We start from the raw sequence: 11639 nt of genomic DNA, 5'->3' as shown, positions 1-11639 counted from the left end.
GGGCAGGCCTTGAGGGGCACACAGGGGTGACATCATGGGGAGGGCCGTTCTCAACCCATTTCCCAGGCCTATTTTGATTGCCAGTATGCTCCTGTTTGGCAATGCTGCTGGACCCTGGCTGTGTGGTTTTGGGGGGAAGTTTTTGCTTTATTATACCCCATGCAGGTTCTGGAACATCTGAGGAGGCAGTATGTGCTGTCCAGCTTCCTGGGATCATCAGTGATCTCCTTGGACTCCAGACAGATTACTGATAAACCCAGGAAACTGAATAGCAAATACCTCCTCCTCAACCACTCTGCAACCTGCATGGGGCATATGGCTTGGGGTCTGAGGAGGGAAGGCACAGAGAGTCTGTAGCTTGCCTGGGGCTCCACTGGGCAGGGAGAGGGAAGTCTCAGAGTTTCAACTAGCCTGAAATTTCTCTGGCCGAAGGTGGTGGTGGATGCTCTGGACGCCTCCAGATGGGGGTGCAGGAGGGACTTGGAGCTCCAGACACGGGAAAAGGGGGTCTTGGTTCTCTGGCTGCTGGGGGTGGGCAGGCATGGAGCTGGGAGTTAGTCTCCCCTAAGGGAGGCTCCATCCTTCCACCCATGGATTTAAAGTATTACAGTCCATCCTTGCTGTAAGTCCAAGATACATTCCAAAAAAACTTGGATTTATAGCGAAACAAAGAGGGGAATTTTTTTCCCGTGGCTGACTTCCATTTTTGCAAATTGTTGTTTGGGTTTTTTGCACAACTTAAGAGCAGGGAATGGAAGGACTTATAATGCATCATTTCCAACAATTTTAGTGTAGAACGGATGTTACAGGGCAATTTATAGCAGGGATGCCCTGTAAATGCTAATAAGCCAGATCCTTAGCTGGTGTAAATCAGAATGGGTCCACTGACTCCAAAAACGGCGTGTGCCAGACCAAACCAATCTCTTTCTTTTGAGAAGATAGCTGATTTTTCTTTATGCAAAGGAAATGCAGTAGATCTAATCTACCTAGATTTTAATACAGAATTATATACAGTTCCGCATGAGAAATCATTAATTATACTGGAGAAGATGGGAATTTTGATCAAAGTCCCTAAAATATATAGTAGACGGTCTTCTAATCAAGAAGATTCTGTTATGTACTGGTTCTTATACCTTTCATGGCACTGTAATATTCGAGGGCTTTCCAGTAGTGCATTAATCGATGTGACTAAGATCTGTCTTGTGTGGTTCCTTTTTTCACTCTATTTTATCCTCTCCTGGGAAGAAAATGGTGGGTGCAAGATGGGCTTTTATTACTGTATGCCGGCCCTGGCCAAGATTTGGGGGAGGGAAACTCTGTACTCCTGGAAGGGGCGGAGGTCAGCCAGCTCTGAGCGGCCAGAATCACGCGGTGCTCTGTTGGTGATTTAAAAAGACTGGAGCTCCAGCTGCTGCTACTTTTGCTGGCCCTTTTGATTCACCAGGACCTGGGGCAATTGTTCCTTTTGCTCCCCCTTTCGGCAGGCCTGGTGGTGATTTTTAGTTCCACTGTTGAAGATGAGCCCTTCATCTCTCCAACTCCTACAGAAACTCCATGACATGCACAGTCAACATCCTGGCAAACAACACTGCAACTTTCTAATCCTCCTAAGCTCGTAGCCAATCAGAACACATGAGCCTACATCATACAGTCCTTCCATGTCTGTGATCCCCATTGTAGCCTGCAGAAGTTCTGTATGCAAAAGGGACAGCAGGCTCTGGCCCCTGCAATTAGCCTCTGTTCTCTGACTCTTGCTCCATAAATGCACAAACCTTTGTCTTTTCTCATTTCTTCTGAACTCATCACTGCCATGATCAGTAGCTTCACAAATATGAAGTTGTCCAAAATTAGAATAAATTCAGGCGCTATTTGGCATTATGCCACCATATTGTTAAGAAATGAATCTTAGAGATTAGATCAGAATTTTCCCTTTCCTTAAACACAGGCTGATTCTCACTGTCAATTTCTGTCATTATCAATCAAATTTTTAAAAAATGTTGACAAGCATAGATGGTGCTGTAAATAAACACAATCACAGCTTATTAGATCAAAAACCCAGTATGATATATGATTTTAAAACTAGGGCATAGTTTGGCCTTTTATTGGATGACATCCTATTATAGGTCAGTGCTGCTAATAAGCATAATTAGCAAGCATTTTGTTACCCCAAAATCTTGCACACTGATATGTCTATCTTGGCAAAATTGAGAATTCTAGCCTTTGATCTTAAACTTCCATTTTAGACGCTGGTTTAAACAGACTGATTTAAAGACCACCTGTGTAACAATGACTGGTAGTCTAGAATTTCTCTGGGAAGATCAGTGGCTTCTGATTGAATTCCTTTGTGCAGCATGGAACCAGCAGCATGGTGGAAGGAGCAGAGGTGATCTGGGCAAACAGAAGTAGGCTCTAGAGCAGGGTTTCCCAACATATGGGTCAGGACCCAAATATGGGTCGCCATTAAATTTCAAAAGGGTCGCCCCGGGTGGCTCTGTCCTCCCTTCTCCCCCCGTTTTTGAATTGCCTTGGGTCACCAAGTCTTCCTGAATTGTCAAAATGGGTCCCCATCTGGAAAAGGTTGGGAACCGCTGCTCTAGAGTCAAAGTTACAGCCAAAGCCCCAGCCCTTAGCTAGCCTTGCTGGGGCAGGAATAATCTGTCCATGGTAATGAAGGATGTTTGATGCCATTGCTCCAATGGTGCTGGAACAATTTTTAAGATGGGGGTGCTGAGTTGCATCACCCCCACACTTACCCCTGACCAAGTCCCTCATCATCCCCCGCTAGGGCCTCAGCTTGGGGTGGTTCTGGAGCTTTGTGGCCAGTGGCTAGGACTCCACAAAGGAGCCACTGGCTGTCAGCCAGGACCCCAGGTGACAATGGGGCCCCTAGGTGCAGGCTAGCAGCTGGGACACTAGCATGGGGCCATATTGGGCATAAAGCCTGGGAGTGCTTCAGCATGCCCCTGCCCCCTGCAACCCTACCTCCTGTGCCTATGGCTAGCTCAGTGAATGTACATAAATATGCAGGCCTCATCACCTGACCCCAACTGGGAATGCTTTTCTTCAGCTTCAGCAATGGCAGGCCTATGAAGAGTCCTTTTTAAAGGGAATTTCTTTTTCTGAAGGAATCAGAATTGGGGCAAAATACTTGTGGCCAGGACTCTCCAGTGCCCACAAGTTTCCTTCCATACTTCAAAATCTTATTCCCTTTGTAAGTTTGAATTCCACAGGAGGTGTGTGAAGCCCATTCTCCCTGATGGATCAATATAATGGCAGCTTTTGCAGAGTTTCCAGTTTTCTGCACACACATTTTCCTCACACTGAGAAACAATTTGGGGTCCTTTTGAAAAAATGGAAGCATCACTGACTTGTTTGGTTTCCTTCAGAGAATCCTTCCTTCTCCAAAGTTACACACAGAAAAATTAGCAACTGCTTTCAAGCAGATATAAGAATATAACTGTAGGTCCCATTGCTTATCATCTCTAGTCAAGACTTATAACTAGAGCCCTACCAAATTCATGGCCAAGAAAAACCTCTCATGGACTGTGAAATCTGGTCTCCCCCATTAAATCAGTGCTCTACAAATTCTCTTTTACTCTATACTAGACTGATTTTATGGGGGACACCAGTGTTTCTCAAATTGGGGGCCCTGACCCATAAGTGATTTGCAAAGGGGTTGCAAGGTTATTTTAGCAGGGAAGCGGATCACAGAATTGCCACTTTGACTTCTGTACTGCTGACTTCAAAACTGGGCAGCTGGAGAGTGGCTCTTGCTGACTGAGGGCTCAGCTCTGCAGGCATCAGTGCACATGTAAGGATGTCATGTCATCCATACTTCTGCACTGCTGCTGATGGTAGCACTGGTTTCAGAGCTGGGCTCCAGTGAGTAGTTGCCACTCGCCAGCTGTGACAGCAACATGCTGCTAGCAGCAGCAACTCCCTTCCCCCACAATAACCTTGTGACCCCCTTCCAACTCCTTTTTTTGGTCAGGATCCATATAACTACAACACTGTGTTATTTCATATTTAAATTGCTGAAATAATGACATTTATTACTTTAAAAATCCTATGACCATGAAATTGCCCCAAATGGGTCATGAATTTGGTAGGGCCTTACGTATAACCTTGGCTCTGAAATGCTATGTTTGTACGTGCCATTCAAGGAAGGATAAAGGAACACATTTTTTGCCATATGACTGATCAGGTGACAACAGATAAAACAGGATTTTGCACAGTTGTTAAAGCAGTACAAATAGTTTACCGTTCAACAACCCTGCATGCTTACTGTGGAATGTAAAGACTAGTGTGACAAAGAGTGTTTGCAGGGCTTAGTACAAAAACGTGACTTGTCTTTACTGATGAATCTTTCACTTGAAATAAAGAAGGTAATGACACTAATGTCTTCTTTCTAAACAATGTGTGTATGCTCAGCTGGATTAAACCAACTTTCTCAGACTAACAGTCATAATATAGCCTTTTATGAGTCATTTGATAGTCTAATACCATTATCCCCTAGACTGAAAAGCATTCCAGAATATTTAGAATGTAACAATGAATATGATGTTGCTCATTTGAAAGTATTGGCTCATCTCAAGGAAACATATTTTCCCATTTTCTTCAGACCTATAAAAAGTTTAAGAGGATGGAGAAGCATAATACATGAGAAATAGATGGTGGCAAGTTCATGTGAGCTGTATTTCTGTTGTAGCTTTGTTTATATTACTGCTAATGTTCCAAATGCCACATATGTATGTTTGAAATCTACATTAGATTCATAACAAACATTTCAATGAGACAACTGAGTGCATGATTAATCACTGTTACCCAGTGGCTTTGTTCCAACATGAATGTGTTGATGCAGGCCCTATAACTTACTAAGGAAGATAAATATATTTAATTTTCTCAGGAGTGTTGTGATTCTCAGAGACATTTTTAGTGCAAAAGGCCAGATTTCCCCATTTGTTCTAGGTGCTGTACAAATTGTATAATTCAAGAAGTAACCTTGGAATGACTAGAAATATGCTAAGTCTCACGGGGTAAGAAAAATCTATGACACAATGTTTTCTTTGGGTATTTGAGGGATACAAAACATGCCTGAGAAAGCTTTGTCAATAGTTTGTGTCTGAAGCCACATAATGTGAAAATATCCTTTTGATGGAGAGAACTGACCAAGTTTATTAGGGGACTTGTGTCATCTATAAAAATTACTTCAAAAATAAACTGTTCAGGTTCATTGGAGAAAATATGATTAGTTATAAGAAAATTTTGGCTTGAGCATGTCTCCATTTTTTAATCCTTCTTGTGCCTAGATAGTGCCGTGCAAAGGATTTTAAGGAAAATTTAAAATTGCAGCATGCAGCAAAACTCTGTGAGAAAGGACTACATACATGGCAATGTCTAGAGATACTGTAAGTAACTCCCTTTCATTATCATTCTTTTTCCTTTTTTTCCTTTGGTCTAGAAGACTCTCCTCCTGTCTTTGAAAAGCAGCATCTTGTTTCCTCCTCTTTTCTATTAACCCCAGTTTCTCCTATCCACCCACCCCTTACTAATTCCCACATTATGTTGTCTTTTCCCCTTTGCCTTAGTCTATCATTTTTCTCAGAGATCTCATGCTCCCTTTTGTTCTGGTTCTATTCATTTGTCTCTTTTTCTATAATTTTCATGTACTATGAGTGTAAAGGTGCAAGTGGGGCATACAACTATAACGCATCAGGATTATGGTCGTGAAACCTGGGTAAACCTATCTCAAGATAAGTGGTAGTTAGAATAAAAACACATTTGTTTTCTTACAAGATTAAAAAAATATATTTGGAACGTACTGAGAGATCCGTATAATGTTATTGTTACTGTTGCTCTTATGAGTAGAACTGTTCTCTAAGGTTCAGTTTCTGGAGATACAATTGATCCAAAATATTCTCCAGAAAAACTACGATATACTGTGGTAATAACATTCTAAAGTATTGGTCAAATAAGAGATGCTTAGATTGGTTCAGGACAATTAGAAACCTGAAACCTTGTTCTCATCTCATGGGACAAGAAAGAAACATATGGTGTATCAAACATTAAAGTATGCTCTTCTTAACTCTGAGACTCTAAGGATTGATTTGTTTCCCCCAAGGTTGAATCAAAGCAACCCGTATGTCATCTTATGTCCTCAAATTTAGCTTGTAGCTGTGCCTTCTGTTTTCCTTGAACCAAAAATATAAAATAAAATAACTGATTGACATTGTATGCTTCTATTCCTGCCTTTGACAATGCAATATGTTCTGTTTGCTAGCAATTCTGTGTAAATTGCTTGTAGGCTAGTCTCCTCCTTAACCTCAAACCTTGATTTTGTGCTTGGGAGGTAGTAGTTATCTCAAACAACTTAGAGGTATCAATCTGTTCCTTTCCTGCAGGCTTCTTATGTTTTGAGGGGAACGTTTTAAGTTTCTTTTTTTTTCTCAATAGCAAGGTCAAGGTTGGCTATGCTTTTCATTAGACAGCACCATTCTATTCCCCCTCCTTCTTTTCCAGAACTTCCTTCAGACAGGAATTAAGAAACGAGACAATTAAAAAAACAGACCAATTAAAATCACAGAACTACTGTGTGCTTCTCTTCACAACTCAGTCCTCAGTTGTCATCACTTCACATCCCTTCTTTTGTATTTGTATGGGTCCTTGTTTTCAAAGGTGGCTGTTAAGTTTGTGTGATTACATTTTTAGACAGCTAGGGCCTGATTTTCAGATGATGTTAGGCACCAACAACAGCTCCACTTAAAGTCAATGAGAGTTTCAGGATGTCTCGAAATTAGACCCCATGCAGCAATATTAACATATACTTTTTATCTCTAAAGGTCCATAGATCAATCCCTGAAATATTGGTCAGGATGGCTGCTCTCCAGCCAGCACTATATAAATAAAAATATTATTTATTATCTGTATGACTGTGTGCTTAATACCCATCGTCAGGAACCAGGACCCCACTGTGCCAAGTGCTGTAGAAAACAAAAAGATTGTCCCTGCCCCAAAGAGCTTACACTCTTAAGTACTAGACAAGAAAGAACAAATGGATACAGACAGACTAGAGTACAAGGAAATCATGAGTCAGCATTGGTCAGTGGCTAAGGCCAGCTGGTATCAAGGTTTTTGTAGGCATCATGGTAATGAAGAGTTTTAAACAGGCTAATGCGTTAGTTTTGCATGTGTTTACAGGGAGCATGGGAGAAAGCATGAGGGTGCTTATTTGAAGATGTAACAAACGGAAGTGATGAAGGTTGATTGGAGGTGAGCATCAAGAGCTTGATAGTGAATGAGAGATGATGGTGAAGGGGGAGACAGGCTGTGATTAATCATTTTTCCAAATCATGTCCCATCTCACTTCAAGTCTGTTCTGTTTTGCACTGTCAGTTGATCCCTCCAAAATCAAATCAGCATGAGCAGCCAGACTTTCCAAACCCCACTCGCCATTACCTGAGAACCAATAGGTTATTCTTTATCTCTCAGTGGCCAGCTTCTGAGAGGCAAGGGGTGAGAGGAGGAGGTAGAAATATAATTCTTCTGCTGTCTCCTCTCCAACTATAATAACCCACCAGTAATTGGGACATTGTCCTGGCCTTGCAAGAAAAAACATTTAGCTATTTGGAGTCAAATTCAGTTCCTCTTCTGCAGAAGCAGGTAGCCCTACTTAAACAGAACCATTTGGGTTCCACTGCTGAAGCAGGGAGAAGGTGGACAGTGCAGAGGCCACATGGAGGGCTCTGCAGCCCTCTTGACAGTGAACAGCAGGGAGAGTTTTGGGGCACAGAGGAGGGGGATATTGAGGAAAGTGCCAATGATTGCACAACCACGAGGAATTGCTGGCCTACACTCTTGCAAAGCGAGTGGAAGGTGGGATACAACTGCAGCCCATGGGCTAAAAGTCATAGGCGTGCACACAGGGTGTGCCGGGTGTGCCCAGGCACACCCTAATGTCTGGGGCCAGCCAGCAGCTCCTGGAGGAAGAGGGGGATTTGTGACAGAATGCCACAGCCCCTCACTTTAAATTCCCTGCAGCCATCTACTGGGCACTGTGGGGCAGAGAGAGCGCATGTGTGGCGTACTCAAATGCTGCGCAACAGGTGAAAGGGGAAACGCCGGGAACTTTAAAACCTAGCGGCCCAGCTCCAAAAGTAGCTGGGGCCCGACTACAGATGGCGGCCCAAGCCATTTTTGCAGCCTGAGCCCCTCCCTACAGCACCGTGTGGCACCCCAAGGGCGCCCCTGCCTGTCCCGGCACCACTGCGCGGCGGCCAGCCCTGTAGCACCACGCGGTGCCCCGGGGGCACCCCCACCCAGCCCTGCAGCAGCGCACAGCACCCCGGGGGTGCCCCTCCCCGGCCTTGCAGCTTGGGCTGGCTCTGACTCCAGCCCCGCAAGCTGTAAGGCAAAAACTGAAGGTAAGGAAGAAATAAGAGGAAGGGGTAGGAGAGGAAGGGGCTTTTGTGGTGGAGGAGGCTGGAGGAGGAAGAAAGGGGAAGAGGTGGAAGGGGCTTGTACGGAGGGGAAGGGGAAAGGGGGAAGAAAGGGGAAGGCACCAAAGGAACAGGGTAGAGGAGACACAAATGTTAGGGGGGAAGTGGAGACAATGAGGGAAAGGGCAGGAGGGGAGGTGTCAGTGGGAGGGGGGACAGGGTGATGCTGGAAGAGGAGAGGGGAAGGGCATTGGGGATTGGAGGGGGAGGTGCTGGGAGAAGGCTTGACAGAAGGGGTAGGCATGAGGAAGGTGGGGTTGGAGCAAGTCATGTGTGAGGGCAGAAGGGCATGAGGGGAATGAGGGCAGAGGGTGGTGAGGGGGTGGGCATCAGGGAAAAAAGGGCAAAGGGGGCAGGGGCAGTGAGGGAAGGGGGAAGCACCAGGAGGGTGCAGGGGTAAGGGAAGTTGCAGGTGCCAGGGGATTCTGGGGTGAAGCAGAAGGGCAGACACCTGCAGGGGAGGGACCAGCACCAGAGGAGAGAGGTGAGGGAGGTGTTGGATGAGGGGATGAGGAGGGGTATCTCACATGATCAGAGTGGGGCTACTGGAGGAGTGGGCACAGGGGGAGAGAAGGGCTTATGGAGGGGGGCAGGTCTCAGGAGGGCTGAGGGCAGTGAGAAGGGCAGGACAGCAGAGGAGGGTGAGGGATTGTGGGGCAGCAGGCACCAGGGGAGTTGATGGAGCAAGGGGAGGAGACATGGCAGCAGAGGGAAAAGGTAGAGGTTTATGAGATATTTATTAATAACTTGGATGCCACAGTGGCACATCCGAACAAGCCCCATGAATTCAGTACTGGTGCACAACACAAAATTCATTCTGTTCATGGGAGGAAACTCTTAGAGTTCCCCCAGCCTCTCCGCCCCTGCATTAATGTCACACACATTGGGGTAATGCAATTGCAGGATAGTTGCATGAGGGAGAGGGGTTGGTGGGGGCCAAACTAATCCCTGTTGGTCGGAGGATGGTGGGAAAAGTCCAAGGGGGGGTGTCACATAACACTTTTTACTTTTGGTCATGTGCCCATCGTGCCCAGAGAGGGTTACCTCCAGAGGCGTGGCTTATGGGGGGCCAGGGGCGTGGTTAACAGGGGTCAGGGGTATAGCTAATGGGGGGGGTCAAAGTACATTTTAAAAAAATTCTTTGGGTGCTCACCCTAATGAAATGTGCTGCGCACGCCTATGCTAAAAGTAACAGCTGAGCTGGGACTCCTTTCCCTGGGGAGGATTCCATCACTTCAGCTTCCAGAAAATCATCTACACAGGCCTAGCTTCTTGTAGTTTTTCCAGTGCTCCTTCATAAATGAGTTTGTAGTTCCAGGACATTCTTGGATCATTCAAGGGAGATTGTCAAATAGTAAGCAGCGGTCAAAAAGGCTAACAGTAAGTTAGGAACTATAAGGAAAGAATAGAAAATAATACAAGGAATGTCATAATGTCACTATTTAACTCCATGATGTGCCCACACCTTGAATACTGTGTCCAATTCTGGTCTCCCCATCTCAAAAGCCATATGGTGGAACTGGAAAAAGAACAGAGAAGAACAACAAAGACGATCAAGGGTATGGAATGGCTTCCATACAAGGATCAACTAAAAAGATTAGGGATGTTCAGCTTAAAAAAGAGATGATGGAAGATGTATCATAATCTTGATAAAGATATATACAATCATGAATGGTGTGGAGAAAGTGAGTAGAAGAGTGGTATTTATCCTTTTCCATAACATAAGAACTAGGGGTCACCAGAAGCTAACAACTAGCAGCTGGTTTAATAAAAAAACCATGGGAAATACTTTTTTACACAATGCATAATTAAGCTATGGAAGCCAAAAGTATAACTGGGTTAAAAAAATAACTGGGCAAGTTTTTGGAGGAGATGTCTATCAGTGGTAGTTAGCCAAGCTGCTTAGGGATTCAATCCATGTTCAGGGTGACCCTCAAGGAGAGGAGCAACAAGAATGATTAAAGGTCTAGAGAACATGACCTATGAAGGAAGACTGAAAGAATTGGGTTTGTTTAGTTTAGAAAAGAGAAGAGGGGAGACACGATAGCAGTTTTCAGATATCTAAAAGGGTGTCATAAGGAGGAGGAGAAAACTTGTTCATCTTGGCCTCTGAGGATAGAGCAAGAAGCAATGGGCTTAAACTGCAGCAAGGGAGGTTTAGGTTGGACATTAGGAAAAAGTTCCTAACTGTCAGGGTGGTCAAACACTGGAATAAATTGCCCAGGGAGGTTGTGGAATCTCCATTTGTGGAGATATTTAAGAGTAGGTTAGATAAATGTCTATCAGGGATGGTCTAGACAGTATTTGGTCTTGTCATGAGGGCAGGGGTCTGGACTCGATGACCTTTCGAGGTCCCTTCCAGTCCTAGTATTCTATGATTTTATGACCCTAAACTTCTCATTGGCAGCAATCAGGAAATGAAGACAGGTAGATCACTCCATAGTCACTCCTCTACAGCATGGGGTAAGGTACTTGCTGGTGTGAACATGAGAAAATGATGGATTCTCTGTTACTTTAAGTCTTTTAATCGAGATTGGAGGACTTCAGTAACTCAGCCAGAGGTTAGGGATTTATTACGGGAATGCATGGGTGAGATTCTGTCGCCTGCAATGTGCAGGAGGTCAAACTAAATGATCATGACGATCCCTTCTGGCCTTTAAGTCTTATGAGTCTATAATTGCCCTGCTCTGTATACTCCCCTGAAGCTCTGGTACAAGCCGCTATCACAGACAGGATTCTAGGGAAGATGGACTATGGTCCGACCTAGTATGGCAGCTCTTATGTTTTATAAATTCCTTCAGAACTAGCTATTTAACACCCTCGCCTGGCTTGGAAAGGGAGCCAAGGAACAGAGAACATGCTGATGTGTGACCAAACTAAATGCAGTGGCTCTCCTGCATGGCTATCCCCTTTGTGAGAGGGGAAACAGTAGCTATCCTGCATGGCTATCCCCTTTGTAAGAGGGAAGACAGTGGCTATCCTGCATGGCTTCCCCTTTGCAAGAGCTACTGGAAGCTCAAATGAACAAATGCTAGGTGGCTGGGATTTGGTGAGATTATATGAGTGCTGTGGCTGGCCAGATAGAGGGCAAATTAATGCTGGATTTGGCCATAAAGTACAATAGCCTCCTTCTAATAAAATGTC

The sequence above is a fragment of the Pelodiscus sinensis genome, chromosome 1, assembly GCF_049634645.1.
Source record: "Pelodiscus sinensis isolate JC-2024 chromosome 1, ASM4963464v1, whole genome shotgun sequence".
NCBI lineage: Eukaryota > Metazoa > Chordata > Testudines > Trionychidae > Pelodiscus > Pelodiscus sinensis.
Note: the sequence above shows the minus strand (reverse complement) of the source record.